This window comes from Gouania willdenowi, chromosome 11 (genome assembly GCF_900634775.1).
Source record: "Gouania willdenowi chromosome 11, fGouWil2.1, whole genome shotgun sequence".
Lineage (NCBI taxonomy): Eukaryota > Metazoa > Chordata > Actinopteri > Blenniiformes > Gobiesocidae > Gouania > Gouania willdenowi.
This window is the reverse complement of record NC_041054.1, coordinates 11,642,708-11,670,375: the sequence shown is the minus strand read 5'-3', so window position 1 is coordinate 11,670,375 and position 27,668 is coordinate 11,642,708. Positions and strand designations below refer to the sequence as shown.

General features: G+C 36.8%; 2 long non-coding RNA genes across 2 annotated transcripts; one reads left to right on the top strand and one right to left on the bottom strand.

The window, feature by feature from the left end:
- On the top strand, positions 1 to 10,919 carry LOC114472627 (uncharacterized). Its single transcript, XR_003675158.1, has 4 exons — positions 1 to 263; positions 1,521 to 1,579; positions 4,414 to 4,661; positions 9,681 to 10,919. It is a non-coding gene; the product is annotated as an uncharacterized LOC114472627 (long non-coding RNA).
- On the bottom strand, positions 4,607 to 27,572 carry LOC114472628 (uncharacterized). Its single transcript, XR_003675161.1, has 3 exons — positions 27,458 to 27,572; positions 11,276 to 11,379; positions 4,607 to 4,730 (listed from the first exon to the last, which is right to left on the bottom strand). It is a non-coding gene; the product is annotated as an uncharacterized LOC114472628 (long non-coding RNA).
- Between the last annotated feature and the right edge of the window lie 96 nt (positions 27,573 to 27,668).

Sequence of the window (27,668 nt, the reverse complement as noted above, 5' to 3'; positions counted from 1 at the left end):
ACCACCTGGGATGGAGTGCTCCGACCCCCTGTGGGGCTCGGGGAGGACCGGGTTGTGCGGGGCGGAGGATTCACATGTGAGGGAATGGACTGACCGGCTGCACGTCACGATGCTCCGTCACCACAAAGCTCAGTGCGCACATCGTCTGCTCATTTGGCTCCCAGCATGCCGCACGCCTGGAGGGAGCTTTGGATGCAGCAGCAGCAGCAGCACTGTGTACGGGACCCGGAGCATCCCAGTCTGCAGCAGCATGGGAGTCCACGGTAAGACCAGTGTGTGGGTCTGAGGCTCAGCTCTGCTTTCTATCTGATGGAGACAATAACACACACACACACACACGGTCAAATGGTTCACCTGAATCAAGATCCTCAGGCCCAGTTCCTGACCTATACACTCATTCTGGTTCTCCATCCTCTGAGGAGGAGGAGGCTGCACATCAGCATCAGTGTTGCGCTGCACTTGTAGCTCAGTCCACTTAGGTTACACGCTGCTGATCTGCAGAACATTACAGAAGAGTGCAGAGTTTAGAGGTTCTCTCTGAATATCCATGGTTTCATTTTTATTTATTTATTTTTGTTGATATTGCATACCTTTAATTAACTGAAATGTGTGTGTAAAACAGTGTGTGTAAGGCAGTGTGGATGTAGCGTGTTTATACATTAATAAATATATATTGGCCACATAATGTCAGAAAACCAGGGCAAACTACTTCTTATAGTATTTATTCTAATTTTTTATTAGTCCTGTATTTCACATTAGACTTGCATGTCGGACAATTATCACCGTTTTTGAAGACAAAGAAGACGTAAATAATACACATATTTTCTCCATTCATGCACATGTTAGCATGTAATATCCTTGGACTGGCACTTCCATGTTGGTTTTTGCATGTGTGCTGCACGCAGATTATAATACGCACTCCAAAAACCAAGCAGGAGAAAAAAAACATAATAAAGAAGGTGATTAATGTACGTGAACGCAGCAGCAGCAGCAGCAACAACAACATGCTGCCTGGGATTATTCAAAGTGTTCAGCCTGGGCAGCCCTTACATAAGGCCTGTTTAATCCGTGTGAGAGAAAACCAGACCCTTTTATATATACAATTATTCATAAGAATAATCTCAGTTGACCCCTCCCCCAAATAAATAAATAATTCAAACAGATTTAAAGATTATAATATTGGAAAGAGTCCATAATATATGTATAAACAACGCACCAAAGCCAAAAGCGCGCAAAAACGCACTGTAACCCTAGGCTACATGAGAAACTGACCTCTCCTGGTTAATCCCCTTTCAAATCATGACGAGATCCCCAGAGACTAGTTTGTGACTTCAAGTGTTTGAGATGAAGACCACATTGAACTGCATCTGTGCATCTCTCTCTCTCTCACACACACACACACGGTGATTCTGTACAAGGAAGATGCCATAGCCTTGATGAATTAAAAATGCCAAAATCGGTGTATTTTTTTTTTAGGTTGTATGGCATTTTCTAAAGTCTATTTTTAATCTTTCCTATAGGTTTTCATCCCTAAAGGCAACAACAAAGAGAAGATGAATATAATTTCTCCGACTCCCAGGTGAGAAACATAAAAAACAGACACTGTAATATAAACTGAACCACATACAAAAAAAGCAGCTTTTAGATTTTTATTTTAAAAAAATAAGAAAAAAAGTAAATGTGTGATTGTTTACTAAACTACTCAGCTTCTCGTTTTACACCATTTGCAGCAGCCCTGAAGGCCCTGTTAATTTCAAACTGCACATTTTTTTTGTTTTGAGTATTTAAAAAACCCCTTCAGATTAAGGTTATGACTGTGAGTTAAGAGTGAGATTAAAGTCCAGCCATTTCCAAGTTGATCTGGTTTTAAATTCCCTGAATCCTGCAGGGAATAAATCAGATATCCAGAATACAATTAAAAGTTTTAATTTAGAGTTGTTCCACTTTGGGAATCAGATTCCAAGACATATATAGTAATAAGGAAATGTTTCATCTTGAAAAAGCTTTTTGAAGTTAACTCTTTAAAATTAAATATAACTATTTTTAAAAAAAAAAACAAAAACCCAACAACAACTAAGAACTGGCATCTGGATAGAGAAATTTAAAGAAAAAAATGTCCAAAAAGCAGGGGAAAAAAAATCACTTGTTTCCCATTAGTCCTTTGAACCATGTCAAAGTCATTCAAAAACACAACACAGTATATATAGGACAATCTAATGTGATCTGATACACACATGAAAAAGAATAAGCATAATCAAAATAAACATTTTCAGTTTAAAATCTACAAAATACATCATCAACCACAATTGCACACATCCTTGAGGACATATTCACAAATGCACAGTAGATTATTATTTCTTTTATCAAAGTGATTTAAAATACGTGAACTAAATCCTTACAAATGTAAAACTTCTGTTTTAAATATATTTATTGAATCTCAACAGGCTATAAGCCATTCAAGTCAAATTTCTGCTTTTTTTTTTTTTTTTCAAATGTCAAACTTCTAATTCACTTTTGTCATCCGTTAGTCCTTTTTGCCTTAACCATTTTCCAAATCATCAAAGGGGGGAAAAAGGCATCATAATAAAAATCTTAAAATATATATTTGTTTAATCATAAAATTGCTATAATTTATTTAAAATATGATGGCTTTGTGCTATGTTAAGTAAAATATCATTTATCCACAAGTGGCTCCAAAGCATTTGGTCACAATTAAATAATGTGAAATTATAAAGTAAAAAGCATTTTCACTAATGGACCAATGAAGGGTTGAAATTTGGCCCACGTGCTTTATGTGTGATAGTGAACGCCTTCTTTTAATGACATTAAAAACACGCACACACATTGCACAAGTGTGTAGTTTATAGCTTTAATAAATAGCAGCTTGCTCAGCAGATAGCCCGATGAATTAAAGAATGAGGTTAAATTAGCAAACACTGGAATGATGAGAGGATGAAACGCTCACGGTGGGAGGTAAACATAGTCCGGCCTTCACAGGGTCCGCGCTCCACGGTCGGCGGTGCTTTGCTTTCAGTGACCAAATGCGTTAATACGGCCTGGCTTTAATAAATATGGAGCCTCAGTAACGAGCATTATTTTTAAACAAGCTGTAAACAACCCGCAGCAGCTGTTTGTTTATTTACTGACTTTATACTGACTGTGGCGTAAAGAGGACGAGTGCTGTGGCCTACTTACACATCTGCGTGTGCGCGCGCGCGTGTATGTCCGCGCGCCTAATTAGGCTTCACACCTCGTTGCTATGGGACTAATTGAATGCTCGTGACGTCACTTACATCCCGCTAAAAGCCAATTAAAAAAAAAAAAAAAAGCACGAAGACTGTGGGAAATAAAATAAACAAAGTAGAGATAAAATGATCAACTTGAACAAAATTATTTCAACAAATGTATCTGCATAATTTTCACACAAAACCATTATTGTATTTAAATGGTTTAAAAAAACAAAAAAAAAACAAAACTGAAAATATGCTGACCTCCATCCCAAAAATAATAATAATTAAAAAGAAATCAAAAATACATAAAAAAAAAAAAAAAACAATAAAAATATTTGCCCATGTGTCTCAAAATAACAATGTTAAATTACTCAAAAATGCACCATTATTTTACCGAACTAAAACTCTCCTGTTTTATAATTTATTTATCCATTTAATTTCCAAGATTTTGTGCCAATCTTTGAGTCTTAAAATGATCTCTCAGGGGGTAAATTAATTGATTTGAATTAATTTTTATTTTTAATTGATCGATATTTAAGCTTCTTGTAAAAAAAATTAATTAATTAAAATTAAAAAAAATTTAATTAGATATATATATATATATATATATATGTCTGGAACTGGATTGAATCTTAGGTTATACTAGTTATATAGGAAACTAAAACTATAGGATAGCATAACAATAGAATACCGGTTTTAATATGTGATTGTATAATTCAAAGGGATTTCAAGGGGTTAGTTTGGGAAATCTACAGTGGAAGCTATAGTTAATTAACTTCATGCATCTCTGTAATGTTACTGCTGTAAAATAAATGCATTTTTAATGTTCAATGTACTTATTGTTTACACACTACTGTAATACTGTTTTGTGATCCATAACGGGTTGTAAGGTCGGATGTTTGCATTTCTGGACACTTGGCTTTCATTGGTCTTCCTTTATGATCCCATTTACATCTTAATTGTTAAAAGACACCATAAACACTTGAAACTACAGAAAATGAAGCGTTCTCCTGTGAGTCTTTAGCTGTGCTTGTTTCCAAATAACTCTACTGTGGTGTTTTAAACATTGTGGTCAATCATCTGCATTCACTCCATTTACGAGCACGAGCGTGCCCCTTTGGAACAGATTAGCTGTTGCCTGGTGAATTAGCCCCTCACCCTGTGCCACTGTTTGTCCTCACAGGTGTATCTGACGTGCATGCGTATTGCTGGTGGGGAACTATGCGTCTGCAGGCCTGAGGGGTTGTCTGTTATCTTTGGTTATCTAGCTGTATGAGTGACGTACATTCTTCATAAAGCTAGATAACCGAAAGTAACAAGAATCCCATTACACGCCTGCGTGGGAAACCAGCAGGAGAAGAGTAAAGATAAAGGAGGACAGCAGAGATGATTGGAGGTGGAGGACAGATGCTGCGGACGAGTGACGTGAAGGTATGATGCTGCCTTACATAAGGGTTGGGTTTAACGAGAAGGGAGGGGCTGTTGGGTTTCATACAGGATCTGAAAACACACACAAGGCAAAAAGTCAACAACCACAGAATGAACTTTAAATGCACCCAAACTGCTGGCCAATGAAGATCTCATGACTTTGACCTGAATGTTTACGTCAAATTTGCGTTAACACAAATGTTTTTTCTTATTTTGGCTCTTGAACACAAAAGGAAGATAACACAGTCTGCAAATTATATTATAATTTCATGTTTTTTTTATAAATCGTCTTCCAAATTTTTGTTATTTTTTCTCCATAATGGTTTCAGTTGTAATTTAGATCAAAATTAAATGAAAGCAGTCAAATGTCCAAGTGACAATCTAAAACCGAAGTGCCACATTTTTCATTTTCTAAACCATCTAATGCTTATAAAAGCACCTGAGGACGACTCAGGTGTGTGCCATGAACACACTACACACACATACTGCCTATTAGTGTCTCTGATCACAGTAGTTCACCTTTAAATTCATTTTAACCTTGTAGGACTAAGTTTCTCAAAACATCACCACAAAAATCACATACAATTCCCCTTTGTTAGCGACAGGTACAAATCGAAGCTATTTGCTGGAAAAATCTGATTGATCCTCAAGCAGGTATTGTGTGTTTGTGACATATGTGAATGTTGCATCAGTTTTCTTGATTTTATTTTTGTTTGTTGTTGTTTGTTGTATTCGCATTGTTTCCATTTCCGAAACGGGTGTTGTACCCACATCAAGGCCATTTTATATATTTTGCACGTATTTTGTCAATGTGAAAAGAGAAATTGATCTCCTGCTGGGAGAGTCCTGTGTTTTTTCCTTCTTTGGATGTTGGATGATACATTTACTGGCTGATGATGTGACTGGACGTCTTTTGGGCTTTTGAAGAATGATGTCCAACATGGGGAGCAGTAAGAGAGAGGCGCAACAAAACAAAGGCCACCTCGAGAGGCAATTAGCGGTGCTTTTCTGTCATTTGGAGCTACTCCACTTCAGCGGATGCTCTTCTGCAGCACTTTTGTTGGGGGGTGGGGGTGGGTGCTTTTCATGCTTAACGTTCACAAACAAGGCAGAGCTGTGCCGTCAGAGGGGGCGAGGAAGTCATCCGTGCTCCTGTATTTGGTGCGAAATTATTTTAGATCAAACACTGAAGACAAAACTTTATGTTCTATCAAAACAGCAGGAAACAATACTGGATGTAGCTAACGTGATAGAGCACTGAGTGTTTGTCAAGTCAACAATGAACCGCCATTTAATATATCATTGATACTTGGAGCTTAAAGTGAGATCAATGCATCTTTACAGGGTAGACAAAGTCCGTAATAACTTATTTTCTAATGGCCACTCATTCAAAGTGACACTGTACTTTTCCACATACATCCTCCATCCTCTGTGTGTCCCTTCCTCCTCCTCCTCCTCCTCCTCCTCATTCATTTAATTTCATTCTATCTGTTTTTTCCCAAGCTTGGATTCTCAGATGGTTGGCTCTGATTTGTATTCATTTGCATAATGAATGTCATTTGCATGCTCAGGGGCAGACCATACCATGAGAACGGCTGTGTTGGTTGTTTGTGTGTGTGTGTGTGTGTGTGTGTGTGTGTGTGTCCAAGCATGGGCACATATGTGCAAGGCGTTGATTAAGCACATGTAAATGACACTTTCTTTTTACACCAAACGTTGCCACACATGGCGTATTGTGTCGCACCTTTGTAAACATTGTGTTATTTTCGTATTTGTGTTAAGTGAGCTTATATGTTTATCTGTGGTGCATGTAGGGCAGCGTCCTGACGATCATGCCTCCTTCACCCTCCCTCTCTCCCTGCTTCCCTTTCCTTGTCCTGGTAACTGTTCAGCGATGCACATCTACAAGACTCCCTCCTCAATCCCACAATCCTCCTCTTCTCAGACCCCTCCCGTGCCAGTGTGTCCTCCTCTCCTGCATGGCAAGTCACAGTCCTGCCACCATCTTAGGTGTTAGGACTGGCACAAAATGGCAGCTAAATGGCGGCAAACGTGGACAGACAGACAGAGTATGCACCTTCCCCCACTTCACGTTGGCTCTGATTTTTTGCGCGCCATTGGTCGCCTCAAGACAGTGTTAATTACTGCCAGTGTGTTAATTGCAGTGATCGCCCCAAGAGACGGGCGGGATGGGATGAGATAGAGGGGAAAAGCCTTTTTTTTTCGCGCCGCCAAGCTGGCATTTTAAAGACAGCTGCGTTTCCTGCATCGCCTTTTCTCCGATTTCTCTATTTTGTGATTTTCAGCGACTGCTCGGCTTTGTTGTCGTTACCACTGTAGTGTTTGATGCCAAAGAGTTATAATTTGGATATAATCGTCATGCTCGCAAATTTAACACACGCACACACACAAATGCGCAGGAAGCCACACACTGGATTTCGAAGCAAACCTACACCTACGCGCTTCCACACATCCACAAGGAGACGTAATTAGCAACACAGCGGTTCCCATAAATCTCCACTTGTTATCCCACCTCACTGTTTTCTCACATGCTATGCACAGCTTTGATTGGGCATACAGAAAGAAGGGTGTATGAGTTTGTATGTAAAAAACAAAAAAAACAAAAACAATAATCTGTAGATCAGCCCACATGTTATGGTAAATGATAAGAAATAGTAATTACCAGTACTGTAAGACCATGAGCTTTAAAGGACTATTTTAGTTTAAAAGCAAGACAAAGAATCATACTATGATACAGCCTATATTAATTTAAGTTTTTTTTTTAATTATGCCACATGATATTCAACACACCTGTGTGAAGCTGTTCTCATTGGACTTCTTTAACATAGTAGCAATGGTGGTTAAGGTTCAATCTAGAAATGGGTGCATATACATAAAACAGAAAGAGAGAAAGACAGCAATCATCAGTTCCAAAACAATTGTCAGATTTTCAGGCCCAACCACGAAGTCTTTAACTTTCAGCTGCTAAAAAACTTCAGTGAGTGAATGAGGGTTAAAAAAAAAAAGAAAAGGGGAGGGGAAATAGGGGGAAGAGTCTGCGACAGTGAGATCTCAATAGTAAGAGGCCGTCTTTGTGTTTCTGTGTGAGGTTTATTTTAGGGGCGCAGGGGGTGCCTAAGAAAGGAGCGAAGGAGAAGAAGGTGGGGGTCCTATCGTGGACCCTCAGACAAGCAGCACATTGTCCTCGCCAATGTGTGGCGGCACTTGTGGCGTAATGCCATTATTTAGGCCAGTGGAGGGAACGGGGGTCTGGAGACCAGCTTAACCAAAACGCCAATTAGAGCCGGATCGTCCTGATTAATGGAGGAGGGAGATTGGTAAACAATGCCGGCCATTGTTAACATTAACCCTCCCTCCTCACACACACACACACACACACACACACACACACAAAACCCTCCTTCTCCACTGCTTTCTCACACACAACCGACCTTCCATCTCTGCAGCCTCTGACACACGCAAACACACAATATGCTGCTCGGCGGCCATAAACATGCATTATTGAATAAAAAAAAGTACAATTTGTTTTGCTATTTCCCATTAAACAATAACATGATTATCTACATAAAACAAAATGGAAACACCTTATAAAAATAAGAATGTAAATTATTTAAAACAGTATTTATCAAACTATTTCAATGATAATAATAATGACATAGGCTCTCATGTTGGTGAAACTCAAACGCCGCTCTCAGCTCGTATGTTAATCATCCCTGCCATGTTTGCCCCTGCATTTCAATATGGCCTACTTTATTGTTTTTTTTAACCATATGCACTGAATAATTAGTCGCCGCATACTCCAATCAGGGGCATGCCGATGTGGGGTTGCCATGACGACCTCATCAGCCACCACCAGCCTTTCCCCCCATCTCTCCTCCTCCCGCTCGTCCTGCCAGGCTGCAAACAGGACAGAGAAAAATAAAGCGTGGGAAAAAACACTTTGGTGGCTCAGACAATGATGGAGGGATGAGGGGACACCTCACTCCGAGGAGGAGGAGGAGGGGTGAAGTGCGATGGCTCTGATTAGAAGAAAAGCTCGGCTAGTGGGCCGATTGTTTCAAAGTTTGACAGGATGCATTTTATTTTTGCATGTGTGTGTCTTTTTTTATCAGTGAACCAGTTTTGTACATTTTTTTAAACTTCTGGCTAATCGCTATAATGGATATGAAATCTTGCCTCGATGGACTGTTGTCCCAAATATAACTTTAGTCTGGATCATGTGACAACTTAGTGCTCAATTGTGGAGTCTACATTTAACGATACCTCTTGCCGTGTTTGTGCATGAACCCCTGTCAACACAGGGGCAATAAACGTGTTCAGAGACAATCACCTAAAGTGTTTAGCATGTCCAGGCTACGGGCCAGCCTCTCAGAGCAGCCAAAGTCTTCAAGTTGCGTGCCAAGTCTATAATAATTCAGGCCCACTGTACTGGAGGTTGAACTGATGTTAATAACCACAGGGTTAATACATCTAGCAGTATTGTAGATATTTAAACACATGTAAGAATAAACATTTTCTTTATTTATTGATTTTTATTGTTATTAATTCATTATATATTGGTATATCATTATTCTCTCCATGTTGAATAAAGAATTAATTAAAAAAGAAAAAAGTGCCATGAAAACGATGATCAAAAATTGTAAATTCATCTCTTTGTTTGGTCGGTTTATGATAATATTATCTGATCTTCTCAACATATATTTCAGGCATGAGTTTTGCCTGGGATCAACAGTTTCTATTATGCCAAGTAGCACTCAATAATGCAATGTAACACATTTGAAAGGGATATCACTGTCTGTAGAGAGACAATCATGCAGCAAACAATGATGCGTGACACTGGTGTAGCTCAAAGTCACAGTAAACACTTTAAATGCAATTTGAGATAATAGGAAGATAAATTATAAAAGGGTAGAAATTCAAAACATCCAACAAAATGCACTTGAGTCGGTTGTTTCCCGATTGACATTTGTTTTAACATCTCCTTATTCACTTTATTTTCAGGTCCCTGTTCAGCCTGAAGACTACAACCATCCAAACGTTAAACAAATCCTGTGATCACCCATTCTTCATCTGGACTACATTATAATGACAAACTATGATATCAGCCTGGATGGAGAATCTCACATAAAGATACTGAACAAGCTCACCGTGGATGGTTTATAGAGCCAGGATTGACCTAGAGGAAGCATTTGTCGTTACAACAACAGAATCACTTTCAGACTGGATGATGAAAGGAATGCAACACATTTTGGACAAAGTGTGACGTGAAGATATTTCATGGGTAACACCACAGACACTCTGAGCCCATCTGATCAGAGCTTGGGCCTTGTTTGCTCTTCATACCAACATTGAATTAAACCAAGTTATCACTGAGATTTATGTGAATATTAGTTATTATTAGGTACCGTATTACCAACTCTTTTTTTTTAATTACTCAACCTTATTTAGCTGTAAAACACATTTCTAGCATGTTTTTAAATCCTATTGTTAAAAAAATAACAAAAACAAAAGCTAGTGTATCGTATTTCTTTGATGTTTAGGGTGGTTGACAATCGGTGTGACTGTTGCTTAAAAATACTTTAGTGGATTTAGTCTAGTGGATTAATGGATGGATGGATGACTGTTTTGTTTAGTCATGTTAAACTTTATTTAACGTTTGCACTGTTTGATGACACAGCATGTAAACAGGACCATAAGACTGGAGCATCCTCTGATGTCTTTTATTTGCACTCTATTCCTGTTGTAATCTAAAAAATCAAGTGTTTTATCTAATCAAATGTGATCATCTTTTTTTTCTTTTTTTTTTACTTTTACTCTATGCAAGAATAATTTGGCGGGTGGCGATACAATCTGCATCGTTTTTTTCTGTTTTTTTTTACCTTGTGTTTTTTCACACGGATGCAGAGAATGCACATCGGTGGATGCACACAAAGTCGTGGGCTTTGCCGATATATTTTACTAATGTGCAATACGATTTGAGCAAAAGTGCTTTGTATGTGGATTTTTTTATTATACAAATTGAAATAACAGATATTAGGTGGTATATGAACAAACTGTTCATTTGTGTCAGATCATCAAACATGTAAATGTTTAACAGATTCTGAGAAACAGTCGAAGTGATGATATTTTTCTCAGGGGTTTTAGTGCTGAATTTGCACGTGAGCTACCTTGTACCAGTTCTATGCAATTGTATCTACTGCAACTACTAATCAATAAAAAAAGTGATGTTTACAATGAAAATCTTCCTCTATGTGTGAATTTTTTAGTCTACTTATATTTCTGGACACATGAAGATCTAAGTGTGTTCAGAGGATGAATTTTGACATCTGTCATGTTGACATATAAGCATCTCGTGTCTATCTTGAGGCAAACATATAGACACTGACAGGCCTATTCACTCCTAAATATCTGGTTCAGCTCTTTACATTTACACTTGGAATGATGCTAATGAAACCTTTTAGGCTACAGTTTATTAGCTATAGTCAAATGGCATCAAGTATTTTTCACCTTTGTGGCAATTGAGTTTTTTCTTGTAACTTCTCACAGTGCAAAAAGAAAAACATGTACGTGTAGGGATTTGCAATCTTTGGTTTGACCGTGGGAGTGGACATGTCTGGGATGGTCCGTCGCTGTGCCATGTCCATGTGGTGAAGAGGTCGGCTCTATTGTAGACTCTGCTTGAAGCTCCTTTATTATGACCCTAAACAAGACAAGGATGGAAGAAAATCCTTCAGTTTAACTGCTTTCAGGAGTAATAACAAATCCTTTTTCCCACCCAGGGGGATTCATATTACAATAAAAACCACGCCACAGTAAACAACATAAAAAAGAGAAGATACAGGCAAGGGTTGTCAATGGTTCCACAGTCTGAAAGAAAATCTGGCAGGGTTAGCTAAAACAGTGGTTATGTCATTTTCTGACTCAGATGTCCTACACATAAATCTGAATATCAGGTGTCTTAAAACAGCAGAGCAAGCAGGTACGTACCTTGACACTGACAAACATATGCACTGCACTGGAACTTCTTGTAGCTTTCAGCAAAAGCATCTCATTATAGGTCATCGTGAGTTTTCTAATGCTGTATTATTTATTTTTTTCATCGAGCCAAAAAAAGAAAAAAGTTGTCGGAATAAATTAAACCTTAACATATTATTTAAAAAACAAGCACAAAATGAACTTGTTGGAAAAAGTGTACAGTATGCTTTAAATAATAAATAAAATAGTATAAATGTATGAATCAGTATTGATTTCAAAGACATTTTAAGTGTCCTCATGTTTCCAAGAGTGCAAAAAAGCCTCATCACTATATTTGAAAATGAAATGATTAACTAACGGTTCTGAATGCAACACTCCCACGCAAATACACAATGTATACATCTGAGGCACATCTGGACACAGTGTTGAGTGAGAGCAGGACAGCATGACTGATACACACAGGGATACAGATGTTGCTTCTGCTGCTGAGCATGTATGCAGCCACCAAAACATCTGGAGGGTATTTGGTATTCCCCAATAGGTTCACAAACACTAGGTCACGTTGAAAACCATCCATTCTTGAAATTCATCCATCCAGGCTTATTTTAGGGAGACCATTCTATCTCAGAATCAGACATCACTCCTACACTTAACTTGGTGACCCTCATTAGTCAAATAAAATATTACAGATAGATACATAACGCCCCATCTAAGAATTGTGACTAATTTGCTGATGTGCAGCCGATAACCTCAAGCTACACTTTTGCCTATAATATTAATTATCGTTCTTCTTATGTTTACTAACTAAGCTGTTCACTGCTTGGCCTTAAAAGTCTAGCTTTTTAGCTGTAATTCATCTAAGAAGCTACAAATCAACGCTACCCTGTGTATTGTTGCTGAGCTTAGTCGTGCCATGTGACATGAAACTGCTTTCACAAGCTAACTTTGGAAGTGTTTGCATTTTGTCAAATTTGTTTTCAAATGCTGTTTCAAAAAAATGTAACAAATTTTAAATGTATGAGATGCACTTGAAGCACGGATGTTTGTTCACGGGCAAAGTGGCTCGACACCACATTTTTAATTTCTTTAAGTTTTACTTACTTTGCAGTAGTTGCAATTTAGAAAAACAACCATTTAAATTAGCTAAAAGCAAGCACATCTGCCTAAAACTCTAACATACTGAAAGTACTTCCATATAATGTACACAGACGTAGGAAACAAACAAAGTGTATGTTAAGATTCCTTAAGGGGTAGGGTGAATAAATATACAGCAGTTCTGATAAAATAGTCGAGATTATACTAAGCACAATTGTCAGTACAGCTGTGTTAACATGACGTTTTTTGGCAGGGACACTGAGGAAAGATGAATGTGCCATCTGACAGGTTGGCCCAGTGCAGCAGCATCAGCCACCAGACAGCAGGAAAGTTACGGAAACCATGCGATTATAAGGGAATCAATAACAAAACAAAAGCTCATGTCTGGGGGTAAAATCGTGGGAAGTGTCGCCGTGGGCCTGATTAGCATTCTGCATTGCAAGTCCCTAAAGGCTGTCTCCTAGAGCCTCCCGACCCAGGAGTGAAGAATGGCTCCTGGGAATGATGGGAAGGGTGTGTGTGGGGGGGTGGGGGGGGGGGGGCAAAGGGAGAGAGGCTGCAGAAGGCCAGACGGGGGATGCAGAAAGTCAAGGAAGACAGGCTCACAAAGACATGGGTGGAGGGGAGACACAGGGGAGGGGTGGGCAGGAGGGAGGGGGCTGCACCTTGAAATCATGTGGCGAGAGGGAACTGGGTTCAAGTTCAACGACAAATCCTGGTCTATCTGAGACGGGTTCATGGAAACGTCTCCTGAAGGGAGCGTGTCCTGTTTGACTGCTTATGTCTGAATCTACCTGTTCCCGAGAGAAAACTTAGTGAAATCATTTGATTTAATAAATAACTGCATTAATGGGTCTGAGCTTTAACTTTATTAACTACAGAAGACACAGTGAGAAACAGGAGAAGCAACAGTTCATAACACAACTAAGTCAATCAGAAGAAAGTAGATTTACCTTACATTTAATTAAATGTAGTATTAAAACTTTGATGATGAAATTTAGAGTGTTTTCATGGTAAAGTTCCGCAGATAGAAGTTGCTTTAGTTTAAATGCACTTGAGGAGAAAATAATTACAAAATCCTAGTAAATGTTTTTTTCAGATTGTTGAAATAAGAATGGTTTCTATTTGGAGAAGAGTTTTTCCATAGGTGTGTATTTCAAAATGTATTCACAGTGATTGTTGGAACCCAAACTATATTGTTTTTATGTTATTTTTGAAGCACATAAACAATCAGACATGTAAAAGACAATTTGAGATTTTTTTCTTGAGTCAAAAAGCACACAATACATACATTTTGTATGCAACAAAATCAAAATGAACACATTGAAATTTCTTTAGGAACTCAGAATGTTAAGACAAAAAACTGATTGAGTTTTACTTTGTCAGAACCTTGAATAAAAAGGACACGTTTTACGTTAAGGTAGCCAATCGACTTTTCACAGGACGCTGTTTATCAAAAAGTCATTACATGATACAAACATGTTTAATTACGTCATAAATCACGGGCCTCATTCGTTTTGAGGGTGGATAGTTCAGTGTGACATCCAGAGATGTGACCTGAGGTTCAGTTGGACAATGGTCATTTCCTTCCTGATTCACCACATCTCCCCACATGACTGAGTGTTTGAGCGTGTGTGTGTGTGTGTGTGTGTGTGGAGGACGCTGCCAGCGGTGACCCTCACTGATGGCCTTTTAAATCCACAAGCTGTATGACCTTTGACCCCTCTGATTGTCGCTGAGCGTCCTCCTGGGCTTTTAGGATTTCTAACACAGACACCTGTGAAGGCTGGCAGGATATTCATGAAGAATCTTGATGTTTTAATCATTTCAAGCAAAAAACATAAATTAATAAGCTTTATATAAATGTATGTATTAATTTCAATAAGAATATTGCCAATATATGAGACCAAAAATATCTTATTCAGTCTAATTAAGCGAACAAAACCTAATTAGTTGAAGGTAATGAAGTAATTAAGAATACAATGAATCCAGCAGAAATGGCAACGCTTGTTGCGAGAACTCTAATGATTTGTCAGAATGTGGGCTAAAGCTAAAAGAAAAGATCTACAGAGACTCCAGTTGATGCAGAATAAGGCCGCTTGTATAGCCCTAAACTGCTCCTATAGAACCAGTGTGAAATCTATGCACGCAAGCATTAGCTTCTCTATTATTCTCCACATGGAAAATATCAAAACTCAAAAATCCACAGTTTTAATTCAGTCAATTTAAAAGCAGCAGAGAATCGCGTGGTTATGCTACGAGGCTCACAGCAGAACGACGGTTTTCACTTCCAAAAGCAAATACTCATTTTCTTCAAAAATCTTTTGTTTACAGAGCAATGAAAGAATTAAACATTTTGCCATTAAAAGCTGATCAAAATGGAACATAAGTCTGATTTTAAAGGGCAACTGAAGAGATACCTTGGTGTCAGCTATTTTCAAATTAAATTTACAATGTTTGGAGACTGCGATTGTCAGATTCTGCGAATGTACTGATATGACTTGTGTTTTTCATACATATGTATGAATTGTCATTGTTGGACTGATAGGACTTGTATTTTTCATGTATGAATTGTCATATTTTTGTCAATTATTGAAATATTATTGTGTTTTGTCTGTTATCTGTCTAATGGATAGTTTTGATCTGTATGACTTTTAAGAAGGAACCCAGGAATATTAGCTGGCTGTAAAGCACAGCTAATGGGGGTCCTAATAAACTAAACTAAATACAAATTATGAAAACTCACAAATTTGAATATAAAATTAACTGCTTTAAATTTAGAGAATATAATAAATGTTTATTTCTAACCTAATTTGATAGAAAACGATCAACTAGAATGGAACACAATAGAATAAATAGAAAAGTAGTTCTGTTAAGAACCAATTAGGAGCATGTCATCAGCACATTTGAGTACCGTAATTCATTTGGCTTGTTTAGAGGTTTTGTTGCTGGAACTCCAAAATAAAAACTGTTAAACAGCATTTTTTTTTAGGTCACAACAATAATAATAATAATAATAATAATAATAATAATAATAATAATAATAATAATAATAACAACAATAATAATGCCCTTTTTCTGTTAAATCATCTTTTCGATATTGAGCGGTTCAATAAGAGGAAAAAACTCCATGATTTTCTAAATGAAAGTGATCCCAGAACCACCCTCTGGAGTGGATTTTGATCTGTGGGGTGGTGACAGAGGTCACGTGTGGATAAAGAGGTTGTTGACCCACTGTTTAACCCATCGCCCTCCGCTTTGATGAGGGCTCAGAGGTCAAAGCTCAGTCAGGAGGGGTGGATTGGAAACATCCTCTAGAGGACGGTCAACCCTGAGGACGAAGGTAGTCGACGGTCACCAGTGAACCATGGAGATGAAACCAGCAAAACTCCCACACACACACACACACACACACACGTGTGTGTGCAGAGACGGTTCGTTTTTAAGCACATGCAGAAATGCATGGTTTGGGCTTGGGGAGAGACTCTTGACTTTTTTAATTCATGCTTTTAACATGTTTTTTTTTTTTGTCTATGCTTGGGAATGTTAAAATGAACCTCTCCCACTGACAAAAGAACAATGTCTGAAAATATTTGCCGTCGTCTAAAAGTCATTCAGTCGCTTTTTTCCCACAATGCAGCCTAGTGGTTCTTGTTGAACATCTCCTCAACTCTCTCACACCATTCACAGAGGAGGCACCTTTTGCTCAATGGAGAAACAATATCTCATAGATCGTGATATAAAACCGATTCATCCAGACGAAAATGTGGGTACAAAACGTGGCCAGAAATCAGCCATGAGTGTGTCACGGCTTGCTGAAGGGTCTGACTACTTAATTAGACTCATAAAAAGGCCGGGTCATGCAGAGCAGACAGGCAAAGAAAGGCAGGCGAGATGAGGCCCTTCAGATCGTCTGCATTACACTGTGAGTGTGTGTGTGTGTGTGTGTGTGTGTGTGTGTCTGGGCTGAGCTGAGCTGTGAGAAAGTGGTTGTGGTGTGTTTTGCATGTCTGATGCTGCGTGCATGCAGGAATTCTTCTGTCTGACACATCTGTGTGAGGGATATGGTGCGTTTTAGTGCGTGTTGAATCGGTGATCAAACAGGTGGAGCACAATGAAAACATCCAGTTGCAGCGCGTTGTGAACACAACGCTGTGTAAAAAGCCTCTGGTTGGACAGTGAGCTCTAAGCAATATGTGTTACAACTAATCAGGGTTCAATGGTTTCCAGCGAAGGTTTAGCATGAGGGGTTTGTTTATTATGCCACCATATAATAAACAACAGAAACTGGAAAAAAGATATTTATTTCTATAACCAATCTATAAACTATTACTAATGCTTCTCTTTCATAAGCTCATATAAATGATTAATTTTTGTATCATTATTATTATTTCAAATGCTGTAGATTTATCATTTTAAAAAGATTACAGAAGAATTTAATTTCATAGTAACCACTGTTATCTCCATTGTTACCCCTTTTATCAATGTACTACTAAAATACAATTAATAATATATAGAATATAATTTTTTTTAGACGAGATGAGAAAAATGACTAACATAGATGAACAGAAACAAATAATGTCAACAAACGTATAACAATGGTTGGAACCAGGAGCTTCATTTTAAAGTGAAATCTAAAGCTTTTTGTAAACAATTGATAGTTTTTCATACATGAGACTTAAATAAAGAAAATTAGACTATCATATCATCCACCCTTCATCTACACAACTCGACCACTGTAGTGCTAAAGCATGTGGTGCATGTGTCCCAGGTTTCTACATGTGACACTTAGCCTATCTTGTTTTAACGGCTTTGCTCGCCTCATTGATCATTAATTTTGCGTCTTTAAAGTCTAAACACACGTAACAATGTACTGTTGCATTAAATTTGTTTTAGCACAAAACAGTTAAACGATTAACTAAACTATGCCGAATGCCGATCAATGAGTTCAACCAACAAATGATGACTCAATGAATGAAACGTCTCTCAGATATGACAATAAAAATGAGAAACACCCCTTGAATATGTTCATTCAGGTTTCTGTGGCTGACCAGCAAAGTAATCGTGTTAGCAGTGAACATTAGCATCACATTTAAAAGCGTCGCTAATAAGAGTTAGTCCGGTTAGAAAATCACTGACACTACATTAATCTGAGCATTTTAAAAGTTTCTATGCACTATGGAACATGATTTCATTTATTAAGTCTCCTGAATCTGCATTGTATGTGTGATGAGTTGATTCAGCGTTTATTTACCCTAACAGAAGTAGCCCAACACATTTGATTTTTTCATTATTTTCTTTCTTTTAAAAAAAATATAATTAAGTTTTGGTAAAACTTGAACAAAGTGTGTATAAAATTATTTCATATTTATCAGCCTTTTTTTTTTTAGATCTTTAATCTAAATTGAATTGCAATGAAATAAACAATGGACTGGCATCCTGTACAGCTAGAAGTGGGAGAAAATGTAAAATATGGTGATTGTGTGTGTGTGTGTGTGTGTGTGCGTGTGTGTGTGTGTGTGTGTGTGTGATATCTTTACTAGATTGTTTTCTGTCTGCATATGTCCTCATAGGTTAACTACTACTGCTACTACACGTGACATGTAGGATATTGCACTTTCATATGCAATTAAAATAAATGTCCAACCTTCTGAGTGACTTGTATTAAGTGTATGATTCAACTTTTGTTTTTGGATAATTACGATCAAATCGCAATATAAATTGCATCGACACCCAAGTATCGTGATTAAAATCGAATGGGGACAAAACCATACTGTCGACTGGACATAGGCACAAGCAGACCCCCGCTATCCTGAATGTGAATAAGCAGATTGGAAAATGAAAGAATAAATGTAACATGTTATCTTGGCCAGGTTCTCATGAGCTAGCACAGTTTACACAGGAGGGAAGGAATAAGCAACCAGTTCATTACAAATACCAAAACATAAAAAAAGACAATAACACAGGCAACACTAGAGTGATTTTGAAGAAATAAAATAACTTTTTGTACATGTTTTGGCGATGAAACAATATTAAAAGAAGACCAGGGACTAAGGCTGGGCGATTTTGCCAAAAAAAAAGAATATATATATTTTAAGAAAAATTTGAGTTTCGATTCTCAATTTTCAAAAAATGACTGCAGACATTAGATATATTGTCAAAAGTGCAACTTTATTACTGTGATTGTCCTCAAGAGTTAAAATGTATAGAACAATCCCAAAATAAAAAGTAAAAAGTTTTGTCGTTCAACAATTTCAAGCTTTAACCAGGTTTAAGCAAAAGTGCAACAGCAACTTCACAGTAGCTTAAATTTTCTGATTAAGAAATCAGATAACTACATATTTTATAACATATAACAGTACAATTAAAAAAATAATAAACTCTTCCCTTTTCATCTCAGCATAGTGTGAATAAAAAATTAAACATGCCTGTGGCACACACATAGCCTACTCAAAGGGTAAACACATGTAAACAAAGAGGGGGCTACGGTAACCCACAAGGACGGAACGCAAAAAAGTCCAAAAAAACTGTGGTGGGAAAAAGAAAACATTAAATTAATAATAATAATAATTTTAGGTCACATTACCTTGACTTTCCAAACAAGATGCTTTGGATTTGTCTGTATGTATGAAAAAGGGAATTTGCTGTGTTTTAATGAACAAATTGCAAAACTATGTATAACTTAGTGGATGAGAAGCATAAAAGAAAATGTAATTGTTTAATGTAACATATTTTATTTCGAACCATTCACTATAAATGGTGTATGGATGTTATCACAGGCTTTCCAACAAGTATCACAGGACGCATATCTGTTATGAAAACAAGTCAAAGCCACTTTTAACTGTCACCTATTCAAAATAACATTCTGTTGCTGGTGAGAAGACATGTCCCAGTGGCTCTGGACTGGAGTCAGTGGGTATGAAACGCTCCATTCCATCTGCAGCTATTTGTTGTCTGCCAGACACCAATGAGAGGTCAGAGCTCAAATAAGTTCACAGGAACCCGGGCCTTTCACATGCTAATGCCTCAGAGTGCCACAAGAAAAACACAGCAGTGATTTGAACGTCATCAGGATGCTGTTATTCGCAATCTCACGTTTGATGGACGCGTCTGCTATAACTGGTGTGTATGAATGACAGACAGACAGACAGACACCGACTGTTTATAACCAGAGACGTCAGTCAAGATGAGGAGGAAATATGGACATAAGTGAACATGAAGGAGAAATATACAACAGTTGGTACCAAGCAGGGGCCATTACATCATGTGTGAGTTTGATTAATAAACGTTTGTGAAAAGATTTCACAAAATAAATACCCTCCATATTCCTGATTGGGGAACATCATTCTGTTTGATAAACAAATAAAACAAAAAAAAAGGTTTTATGTAGTTTAACTGTAAGCGTTACACCAGTGGTTCCCAACCGTTGTCGGGTCATGACACCATTTTCATATCACAAATTTCTCCCCAGAGACTTTTTTTCTCTAAAATAAGTTTCTTGATCATATTTGTTTAAACTGTATTAAAAATACAGGGTAATAAGGATTAGTACAAAAAGTGACAATAAGCACCAGCTCAGATATTTTTATACTGCGTTTTATTTGAACTTGATTTATATTTGAGTAAGTGTAAGTACAGAATACAGTCATTTTAGATTGTGTGAATTGTTTTAATTTTTTAAAATTTTTGTGATATTATGTATTGTTTTTCTAATTGTGAAAAAAGGATAAATTAAAAAAAAAACTATAAAAGAATATAATCTTAATCAGTAATTTATTTTTATTTTATTATTATTAGATATTTCAGGTAGCCCCAAGGTTGAAAAACCCTAGGTTACACACTATAAACACCAAATTTTCCCTTTCACAATAAAAGTCGCGATTGAGGCTACAAGCTTGAAATCCACAGAACTTTAAATCCTACGTTTGATAATTATAATATATATATATATATATATATTTTTTTTTTTTTTAAACTGCAGTTGTTATTAGTTAACTACTTAGTGGGCGGCTACTTATTCCGTCACACAGGAAGTTGTACCCACATACGTTAAATAACAATGCTGACCTTTTGTTAAAACTGTGACCCCTGATTCTTTGTAACTTTCACAGTCCTATTGATAATTTATTTTACACATCCTCTATGTTATGCTTATTCGTATCCTTCCTCATTCCTAAAGAACCATTATCCTGCTTACATATCCTGAACAATTTTACCACTTCATCTCTGAGAATGTGCAAAACACTAAAGCAATGGGTGTTATTTTGGCTTCTATTTTAAATGACGACTACGTGACCTGACACTTTTGATCCCTTTACATTTTCTATCTGGTTTCCCCAACTGGTGTTAATTTATCCTGCGTTAGGATTAGTCACTCTCACATGGTCAGGGAGGATTATGGTGTGAGAACAGCTCACAAACTGCCTCCTCTGGGACTTCTCTCCATGTTGTTCCATCACACTAAAACAGAGGCTGAAAATTAGAAGGAGGTGCCTCATTTCAGAGGTACAAGTCTAGATTAGAGCACCTCCATCTGGAGATCCAGAGCACTGTAGCTACTTTTAAAAACCCTTAGAAAACTAAAGGGTAAACCAAGTCTACGTTAAATTAGGGCTGGGAAAAAAAATGTAATCGGTTTATCAAATTTGTAGATAAAAACGCATTTTATCTTGCAAATTCGAGTTTAAAAAAAATAAATAATAATAATAATAATAAATCAAAGAATTTAATGTTTTCTTTTTCCCACCACAGTTTTTTCTGACTTTTTCGTGTTCCGTCCTTGTGGGTTACCGTAGCGCGATGTGAGACAGCCCCCTCTTTGTTTACATGTGTTTACCCTTTGAGTAGGTTATATGTGTGCCAAAGGTATGTTTAATGTTTTATTCACACTATACTGAGATGCTAAGGGAAGAGTTTATTATTTTTCAAATTGTAATGTTATATGTTATAAAATATATACTGTGAAGTTGCTGTTGCACTTTTGCCTAAACCTGTTTTAAAGCTTGGAATTGTTGAATGACAGAGCCTCATTTACTTTTTATGTTGGGATAGTTCTATGCATTTTAACTCTTGAGGACAATCACAGCAATAAAGTTGCACTTTTGACAATATATCTGATGTTTGCAGTCATTTTTAGGTGCATTGAAAAAAAAAATCGCAAATTGAATCAAAACTCAAATTTTTCTTTAAAAAAAACCTGACGATATATACATATATATATATATGTTTTTTTTTTTGTTTTTTTTTTTGCAAAATCGGCCAGCCCTACGTCAAAATGCTTTGTAGATGCTTTAGTGTAAGTATTCACGTTTTTTTTGTTTGTTTTTTTGTTTTTGTTTTTTTTTTCTTAAAGGAACACGTCGGTTATTCCCTTCAAATTGTAAACAGAAAGGGAATTGATCTTTAAATGTTGGGCAGATACAAACTTAAAAAGTTGTATGCAAGTATAATATTATATGCTATATTTACAACTTAGTTTTCACTATTTTTTTTCCCTCATGAACAGATCCCCAAGCCATTACAAAGCATTACATACGCTCACATCTAACCAGGTCCTGTTCCTGACCTTTTTTGCAGCGAGGTACCAGTGTTTTTCTCTCAATTATGATCTTTGCATGGTGCAAAAAATCACAAATTATTGATCCGAAACTTTATTTGTCTTTCACTGACGAGTTTTGCAGCAGATAAATGTGTGTGAAAGCCAATCACTGCCTTTGCCAGAATCTAAGCAAGAAAAAGTCATTTTTTTAATCTAAATTTAATCTGATTTCTACTGAAATGTATCATTGATAATTGATAAGATGCTTTTATGTGTACGATAGGCCCGTATCAACAGCTTTTCATTCCTCCTCCACCTCCTCCACTTCAGCATTGCACCTCCAAAGGATCAAATTAAACCCTCTTTGACTTTCATTTCTCTCACAGCTGCCTGCCAATCAGTGCTTCCCTTCACAGTGCAAACTGGTGCAGTGTGAGAACAGCCACTCCCTGCAGGGAGCCCTGTGGGTTGAATTGTCGTGGATTAAGGAAAGATGATCTGAAAGCTGCCAGGCAAAGGAACACACACACACACTTTTACATCGTGCTGAGAGGCAGCTACAACCCCGCTGCTGCAGCATTTGCCAAGATCCAAGACTCACAACATTCCTAAAATACCCCAAAGGCTGAATGAAGCCTTGGAAATGTGTAAGATGACATCATAAAGATGTTTCTAACAAAATAATCATGGAAATCTACAGATGTGTTTTATTCATCTAATTCAAAGAGTACATTTTGACATAAATATTACAGATTTCTGTAACTTACACAACTACATTGGACAAAAAGAAGAAAAAGAAGAGAGAGAAAAAGACATTTAGTGCCTTATTGCAAACATGGGCAAACTGGCAGCCCTTGGTATTGTGCTGCCCCAAAGGTAAATGCACAAAAAGACTCCAAAAGCACGCCAAATAAGAGAGAAAAAACAACATAAAAAGGACAACAAAAATAATCCAAAAACACAAACCAACAAAAATAAACAAAATACCTCCTAAATCACAATAAAGTAACACCAAAAACACTCTGGATGAGAGAAAAATATATACAAAATGATAACAATACATAAAACAACAATAATATATGATTAACTCACAAAATGGCATAAAAAACACAAAAAACAATTAGTTCTTTCCTGTATTAATGCTCAAATTGGTCATTATTCCAAATGGTGACGTGAATGTTGATAATGTGGCTCTAGGATCAGACAATCACATTTTTGTGGCCCCGACCATGTTAAAAGCCTTATTTTAACAATATTTACAATTTGATGAAAAAATGTAAGTAGTATTTAATTTTATATCTGGTAATTTCACCCTTAGGTTATACATGTTCTCTGTCCTAGAGGTGGTTTGTGTTATTGTTTGAATCTGTTCTCCCTGATTGTCTCTGAAATGGTTCGATTGGACCGCAGGAGGCCGATAATGCAAAATCAGTATTACTCGTCACATCTAAATGAGTTTAAGTGGCTTGGCTGATGCATTCCTTTCAACTACCTTATAAAAGCAGTTTCAGTATATTCATATTTAAATTATATTATTATAATCTTATTAATTAAGCTCTTGCTCTGTTGCTAATTTTGCATACTTTTGAGTCAGCTTTGAGAAAAAAAAAAACCCTGCAGGTATTGTGACTTTATTGATAATTGAATAAAAACCATTCAAAGTTTAACAGTCTTCTTATAGTAGAAACTGTCTACATGAGACTATATATGTTGTTTATAGTCAAATAAAGTGCAGATACATTTTGGATTTAATATTTTCTTTTTTCTTTTATTTATTATCTTCTATTTCTATATATTTTTGCACCCAAAGAACCAAGAACCACCTCTGCATTTTATGCAGACGTGTATGTTGTGGCGGGAGAAGTCACAAAGGTTGTTTGTGTCCCTCACTCAGAGCTGTGACGCAGGGGTAAAAGGTTGTGGTGAAAGGTCCGTGCTGACGTTCCCAGCAGAAACAGTAGTTGGCCCCCGTTTGATCATCGCAATTAGTGTTTATCCTTATTGAGTCTTACAAATACCCTCAGCATCATCTTTGAAGTAGAAATCTGCTTAGAGCTGAAATAAACAGGATTTTACATCATTCCAATCACATGGGAGAAAACAAATAGATGTAAGTGGATTATTATGCTCAAATGGGCCATTTTGTGAAATTACAACTGATATGTTAATTTTAATATGGGCCTTTATACAGTTTTATCAGCTCACTCTCTCGCTATTGTTACAAATTGTTACAAAACATGATTTGATGATGAATAACATGTTTGAATGATATAAACTCTTGACATTTATTGTTTTTATTTTATGTGTACAACAATTTATCATTATCATCACGACTTTTGGTTTCATCTTTCTGGAGTCACACTCTAGGCCAGTGTTTTTCAAATGTGGGTACGTGTAACCCTAGGGGTACGCGATGGCACTACAGGGGGTACTTGAGAGAGAGAGAGAGAGTGGAAAATTAACAAAGGAAAGCGTTAAAAATATTTCATAATGTTTATTTTTAGTTGAAAGTGATAATCATACTGAATATTGCCAGCAACTCACAAAACGACAACAAAGACAGATAAAATAAGGGAAAAATATACTGAATAATAAGAAAAACAGACAAACAAGAATAAAATACACAAAAACGCACCCACAGAGAAAGAATAGTTTAAATAATACCAACAACACACAACGACGACAACAAAAACACACAAAATAAGGGAAAAATATACTGAATAATAAGAAAAACAACAATAAAATACACAAAAACGCACCCACAGAGAGAGAATAGTTTAAATAATACCAACAATGACAACAAAAACACAAAATAAAAAGAAAAATATACTGAGTAATAAAATAACAGGCAAACAACAATAAAATACACAAAAGGACACCAAAAACACAGAAAATGATTATAAAAATGATCTTGATTAGAACATAAACTGAAAATACAAGAGTCAGTCTTGGTTCAGATGACTGGAAATAATAAAAACTATAACAATAAATGTATTGAGGAGGCACTGAATACTGTTTATTTCCACTAATTTACAAAATGAAATTATTTTAAATGTGTGTTATCGCTCGTTCATTCCATCATTATGTTCCATAGTTGTTTTTTCTAGTCGGACAAAGGGGGTACTTGGATTCAGAAATGAGAAAAAGGGGTACTTGAGCCAGTAAAGTTTGAAAACCACTACCGTAGTGATTAAAACAGCATCTAGCCTTGTAACACAACATAATTACATCTCACACCTTTTCCTGTTCTTACAAGTGGCTCATTTCTGAGCCTCCACATCCTCACACATGAGCTGGACGAAGGGGGAGGACGGCCCTCAATTAGTGAGCCATGCGCCCCAGTGGAAGAAAGACCAAGTCCATAATCAGTCCCCAAAGACTGGCCTCTGATCGTTCTCCTTCACCCCTGCAACATAAAGGTCAGGGGTCACAGCACACACCCATCTGAAGCTGTGATCTCTGCTAGGACTGCTTTCAGGCCAGTGGGGGGGGGCTATTGAACGCCAGAGAGTGACAGCCCAACTCCAGGATGAACTTGTTTCTGAATGTCCATCTTAGCCTCAAAGCAGTGCTGATCAAATGCCTTCCTTTAATAAGACGTAGCACAAGGAGAGGAGTGCAGCTCATTGGATGGCAGAGCTGTGAGAATATGCTTTTCTTGTTTTGGACAAAAAGCTTTATCCTCTGCAGGCGGACTACTTCAAATAATCTCCTCTCAAGATGAACGTTTCCAAGTGTTGAGCACTTTAAAATTAGTGTAAAAAATATGATCAGCTTTAATCCATCCCAGGCCAGGGCAATATATCGACATCCAAGATAAATCAAGTTTTATTTCTTTTTTGGTGTTGTAGAAAATTACAATTATCGCCTATATCGGTATATTTTTATTTTGTAGCTTATTTTGCAATAAAACACTCGTTTTAGGAGTCACTGCTTTCACTACATCTCAGAACAGCATGAAAAGCACAGTTCGATGGATCACTGAGTGAATCTTTCCTCTAAACAAGCCACACTACAGAACTCACTCACACGTGCTGTCCCTCATTGGAGAAAAAGACAAAAGTGGCACATATTATGCGGCTGTTTGTTAATAAATGTGCCCGTGTGGCATTTTGCATCAGCAATTTTAACCCAGAATTGTCTTTCTGGTGAGACTTTTTTGATAAAAATATTGAGATTAATATCGAATATCGTCATTTTGAGATAAATATTGAGATATGAGTGTTGGTCCATATTTCCCAGCCCTAATCCATCCATCCATTCGAGCCCAGTATCTGGACAATCCTGGTATGAAAGCTATAACGTAAGCTTTGATTTATGAGGTCTTGTATTTGATTTTTGTTTTTTTTTTTACCACACAGCTTTCACCTCTTTATTCATCGTAAGTGTTTAATCAAATAAATTTGACTTTTATAAAGTACAAAAAGTGTTTAGTGTCAGAAATCATTCCCGCTTATAAACCGTTTCAGAATTGACAAAACACTTACTAAAACTGATGAACCCATAACACCTGAATTTAAGCAATTTGCGTCTTTAAAGTCAAAATACAAGCAGTAAATAAAGAACACATTTGAAAATACCATTTTGTGGTATTATTGCATTTCATAATTGTAATACTAAAACCATATAAGTCTGTATTTTTGTCTTCTTTCAGTCTTTTAGAAATTCTGTTCATTTCTGTTATGATCTGATTCTGACCAATAATGATTTAAACATCTTTTACACAATTAAGTCACTACCAGAACCCTAACTAACACTGTGCTGCCACCTGCTGGTAGGAAAATGTACCATTACATTTAACGCAAATCACTTTAGCTAGCTTAATAAAACTAATAAAACTTCAAAAAATAGCACAAAAAACCCCCCCAAAAAACAAAAAAAATAGTTCTATCAATATTTAATAAACTACTTAAACATTTGCTTATATGTAACACCGACCTGGGATCTCACATAATGTGACGATGAACCAGCAATGTTGCATATAAGGTTCCTGTCAAATGCAATTTTAATAATAAAGTTAAATCGAAATAGACTTTTTAAAGGTAGAATTTCCTTGTTTTTTTTTTTTGTTTTTTGTTTTTTAATCACGTCAACGTGACTGTATGAAATTAATTTCCACATAGATAAAGCAGACATTTTGACCGTAGCATAAACAACAACTTTTACTTACCATGCGCTGATGTCCACACTGCAAACATCTTCTTTTGAATATTAGCTGCTTCTTGTCATTCGCACAGCAGAGGAAAAAAAGCCATTTTACAAACCATTAAACACTTTTAGTTCCGTATCAACAGTCAATCAATTCACCACGTGATTGAAAACACAGGAAGTCACTACCAGAGTTGCCAGGTCGGGTGTTTACCCGCCGGTTTTAAACTTCA